This window comes from Dipteris shenzhenensis, chromosome 14 (assembly GCF_047967505.1).
Source record: "Dipteris shenzhenensis isolate YYH24624 ecotype China chromosome 14, Dip_SZ_1.0, whole genome shotgun sequence".
NCBI classification, from domain to species: Eukaryota; Viridiplantae; Streptophyta; class Polypodiopsida; order Gleicheniales; family Dipteridaceae; genus Dipteris; species Dipteris shenzhenensis.
In genome coordinates this window covers 50305963-50311213 of record NC_141609.1, presented here as the reverse complement: position 1 = coordinate 50311213, position 5251 = coordinate 50305963, and the positions used below count along the sequence as shown (strand labels likewise).

General features: G+C 47.4%; 1 pseudogene; it reads right to left on the bottom strand.

The window, feature by feature from the left end:
* Positions 1–3077: 3077 nt before the first annotated feature.
* Positions 3078–4947, bottom strand: LOC147894776 (arogenate dehydratase 1 pseudogene; annotated as a pseudogene).
* Positions 4948–5251: the final 304 nt, after the last annotated feature.

Here is a 5251-nt window from a genome sequence, read left to right as displayed (position 1 = left end):
GAGCATTCAGGAAGGAACAACTAGAGGCCTTGTCAAAATCGAGGTACAAAAGTACAAGTGCACTTAATTGCCACCACGGATAGCACTAACTCCATTGCCCAAAATCATGCAACTGCCACGCGTCTCATGTGACGGCTACGCCAAACACATTCCACAGTCCGTAGGTCTGGTACCTGCTCTGATACCCTGTTGGTGGGTCACGTAGCTGCTGCCACGTGTCCCAAAAATCACACCAGGTACAAGGGTCCCCAAGCCTTGCCCCATAGCCATGTGGTGCTCCACAGTCTCCCAAAAAGACTTGGGAGGGGATTACTATGGAGGGTTCAATTGAGCTCTTATATTCAAGGGTCTCCAAATACTACTAATGCATATGGGATTTTTCCCTCCTTCAAATGTACACATGTCCTAGAGCCGGAGCCTCCACCAAATAAACCATGCTTCACTAGGCCCAAACTAGGGGTGAGGCCACTGCCTCCAACACCTCCAACAAAGTACTATTTGTTGAATGTAAATGTGAAATTCTCTATGCTGATTACCAGCTGGCAAAGTGCTATGTGCCAAATTCAAAGTGCTATATGCTATATGCAAATTGCTATGTGCTAAATGCAAATCTATATGAAACCCAAGGAAGGTCACGTTCCTTGGTCTTATAAATTTTGGAGAGGAAGTGTACCAACTCTTGGTCTTATAATTTTTGGAGAGGAAGTGTGCCAACTCTCCCCGACAACTGTGTGGTTATATTCTAAATGCAAAGTACTATTAGCCAAATGCAAAGGTGCTATGTGCAAAATTCAAATTGCTTTGTGCTATATGCAAATTAACTGAACCCAAGGAAGGGCACTTTCCTTGGTCTTATAACTTTTGGAGAGGAAATGTGCCAACTCTCTTCCAACACAAATGTGTGCTTATGTGCTAAATGCAATGACATACTATAATCCAAATGCGAATCGCTATTGCAAAATTCAAATCGCTATTGCGAAATTCAAATTGCTTTGTACCATATGCAAATTGAAATGAACCTAAAAAAAGGAGCACTCCTTGATCTTATGACTTTGGAGATAAACTATGCCAACTCTCCCCCACAAAAATATGTGGTTATGTGCTAAATGTAAAGTACTATGTACATAATGCAAAGTGCTATCTGCAGAATGAAAGTGCTATATGAGGATTGCAAAGTGCTATGTGCCATATTAAAATCAAAAAGTGTAGCTATGTGCTAAAATTACGATATTCAAAATAAAACGTAATCTCGAGTCGATATAGCTACCTGCCCGAGTTGAGATAATAGTTCATGCCAATTTAGCATACCAAACAAGAGAGCACATGATGTGCTCTACAGCACTGCCTTCCTTATTCGATATTTTATGAAGCGTTGAAGTTGACAGAAGAAAACGATGTTCAAGAGTTGATTTGGGAGGGGGGAAGGGAAGGGGGGGCGACATAGATTTCATCGATGCAGTCTAGAAAAGAGGCCGAACGTCACCGGAGGAGAAGATTGATTCAGATGAAGTGCATTGCACAGCGGAGCACTACCCAGTTATTGGGATTAGACCTAAGCAGCACAGCGGAGGGGCTTTCAAATCGTTTTTGACGCTTCAATCCCTCGATGCTCTCATTGCAAGCTTCAGAATTGATTGCCAGAATTCCTCTTTTCTTAGAATTGCGGCCTGTAGCTTTCTCCGGGACTTCCATCCTTGCAGCATCTCGCAACGCGATGCGTCATCATTACTCTAAAATGCGACAAGCTTTGAGACACATTGTTTAGTTCTTACCGCATCATGTGGCTGCACATTCTCCTTTAGAGGAGAAGTAAAGTCCCTTCTCTCGGCCAACCTACTCTTGGGAAGCATCGTATCAGCGGAAGGCGTCAGAACAGATGGAGAGCCCGAAAACATAAGCAAACGAGACTTCGGGCTAAAGAAGCAGCATGCAGACAAGGTGGGATGATCGAAACAAAGGACCTCTAAGCAGGAAGTCACCGATGCATTGCTGCTCTCAGATATTTGATTCAATGGTAAGACTCCAAATGCGAAAGCCACCGCCGCCGTTGGTGGGATTGCCAGGGATAATGTGCTATCAATGCAAGGAATCTGCGGGGACTGGCTTCCATTTGCCTGGCAGGACGCCAAGGGTGACAAGCGAGGCAAGGATGCCTCCGAGCGAAAGGGATTTTGAGTACATAGAATGGCTAGGAGTCTCGGAATCCAAGAGAAGCAAGGTTGTGACCATTGTTGCTCGCTTGTCTGGGCTCTGCAAAGGATCGTTGGGCTGCGAGCTATGGCTGGGAGTAATCTCAACAGCGTCGAAGCAAGCTGGCAGGTAATTTGATTGACAGCCCGTAGGCATCTTTTATCTGTTGCTGGCGACTCGCGAGGAGCAAATTTAATGCTGATGACCCGATGATTTTTACTTAATCATTTTTGTGCAAGTAAGCCCCGACCTGTATGGCGACGAAAACACCCGCCTGTTCACGTATTGGATGGTGCTTGTTTTTCAAACGCTGGCTTTTACAAGAGACAACGCTCTGATGCTCCACAAATACGAGCGAAACGCACGAAGAGCAAGACAACAACGAAAATGGAAACTCAAGCCAAACTAAAGGGCTGCCTTTCAAGCAAATGGTGTGGGACACTTTTGTAACAAAAGTGTAACTAAAGCGTTGCCTGAAGTAAGGAAAGATCATGAGACCATTATTCACTAGTGTTTAGTTTGTGAGGGTGATGAGAAATCATTAACCATCTATATCTATCTAAGCCCCTATCGAAGACGGGTCATGCTATTGGTGATCACAATACAAGACTCCCCATGACGAGCAGCAACTCCAACCCTCTTTGTGACTCCTCAAATGGATAGAAGACCAGCAGCTGCCAAATCTCAGCCACCGTCAAGAGGATGTCCCCTAGAGATCTAGTCTAGCCCTTCTTACTGCTTCCTCATCTGTCTCCGCAACCAGACAATCAACCAAAATTACAGTTCATGGCATTCACTTTGCTCACCATATATATAATCACGGCACGAAGATACCAGCCGATACAATTCTGCACTAGATGTGGCAGGGGCGCAATCAAGCAGGAAAATTTTTATTTTTTGCTATACCTTGACACCCGAAATAATTCGTGTCCATTGAAATACTCAGTGAAAGAGAAAGAACGAGATCTGTAGACCTAATATTCAAATGTGGCATGTGAGAAAACATGCACCTACAACATACCACTTACAACTTTCCAAGGCAAGCAGTCTTAACATGGGAGGTAGCTTGCATTTTGGCCAACGCGAAGTGTCATCATACTGACTTTTACAATCCAGTGGCCGAGATTACACAGATCTTTTCCTTATTTTGGGGAAGCGCTCACGAGGCTGCTGGAGCTGTACATCGGAGAGAATTGACGTTCTGCCGTCTGCTCATGGTCGTTAATGTCGCAACAAGAATGGTGGTACAACCAGAGGACTTAATCAGCCCTTTCCGTGATCAACAATTAATTTAGTCGCATTGTCATAATGGAATGAAATCGCCTCGGCTTGATGAGAGGGCTCTAAGATACTAATGAAACACATTCTAGTTACACTTGTAGTTCTTCGGCGGAATTCTTCATGGTCAGGAACGTCTAAACACTTCATAACAGCTCTGCCAGCCGAAGAGCCTTGGCTGCGAGAGCGCAAGCGCTTAACATGAGTTGCATACTTAGGCTAGAAGAAATCTCACAACGGAGGAGACCGCACCAGAGGCGTCATGTCCATTGGATAACTACCCAGCACTCTCAAAAAACTCGTAAACTCCTGCAGTTCGGCAAGCGCGTTTTGAGCCCGAGGATCAGCCATAGAAGCTTCAAAATCTATGTAGAACAAGTATTCGAAGTACTTGGCTTTCCCGCTGTTGGTGCTGTCCACGATACGAAGAGGCTTCTTCCTTTGAGGCCGGCTTTCTATCTTTGTAAGATTTATGTTTCGGAAGGCAAACGCCGATAGCACCTTGAAAAGAGAGCCTGTGGTTTCTTCGTTTGCGAAAACGATGCTCGTCTTGAACGGCCGGTCGACCCTGGGGATGATGGGTTCTCTAGCCAGCATCACGAAGCGCGTTACATTACCGCTGTCGTCCTGTATGCCATCGGCCAGCACGTTCATGCCATAGATCTCAGCCGCTCGCTGACTAGCGATAGCTGCAGTGTCCCTCAGGTTATTGTCAGCGATGAATTGAGCTGCCCCTGCGGTATCATCCACGGCCTCGCGAGCTACATCGAGCCCCAAGCGCGTCAAAGTGTGCTCGCACTGGGCGAGGGCTTGCGGATGACTGATGACGCGTTGCAGTTCCCCCTTGCAGACCCCAGGCATTGCGAGGAGGCAATGGTGCACGGGGAGTTGGACTTCGCCGACTATATGCAAGCGATGGCGGAGAAGCAGATCGTAATTTCGGTGAATGCTACCTCCCAGAGAATTCTCCACGGGCAGAACAGCACGATCGGCAAGCCAGAGCTCAACAGCTTGAAAAGCAGCTTCGAACTGGTCGCAGGGGACGGGCTCGCAGTTGGGGTAAGCTTTACCTGCTGCTGCTTCACTGTAAGCGCCAGGGACACCCTGATAAGCAACACGAAGGGTAGAACCATGCATAGGGGCAGGGGAGAGATCGGAGATGGAGAGGGGACGGGGAAGGTTGACATCTTTGGGAAGGAGGCTGTCATCGGCATCGGGGAGAGGGACGAGATCGAGGCCAGAGCCCTTTTCTTTGCTGAGTTGGGAGGCGACCTGGCCGTTAATGGTGGCACAGGCGCTCTTCCAGTGGTGGGAGGGGAAGGAGAAGGAGGAGGAGGCGGGGGGAGGGGGGTGGGCAAAAGCTTTGGAGGGAAGAGGGGGGATGGAGGAGGAGAGGAGGGAAGGGGCAGCCAGGGAATCCATGGAGCAGCAAAAGCTTGAAGAATCGAGTGGTGAGGAAGACGAAGAAGTACAGCAAAAGCCTGTAGGAGAGAGAGGAAAAAGTGCAGCTTGCAGTCGAATGAAATGGTTGAAGAGTTGAGTAAAGAAGAGTCGGGACGTGGAGGTGCGCACACTGGTGTGTTTGAGGCACGAGTCTCTTGTGCATCCTTTAAACGTTTTCCCTCTGACCAGTCAAGTCAGCCGTCTTAGACTCAGTCAAAGCCTGATCGATCCCCTCCAATCTCCATTTTTTGAAGGTTCCCTTTTGATCCTGCAAACACTCACCCAACTCAGTTTTCAGACAGCCTCTCTCCATGATGTTGTACAAGCATTCAATGGCTAG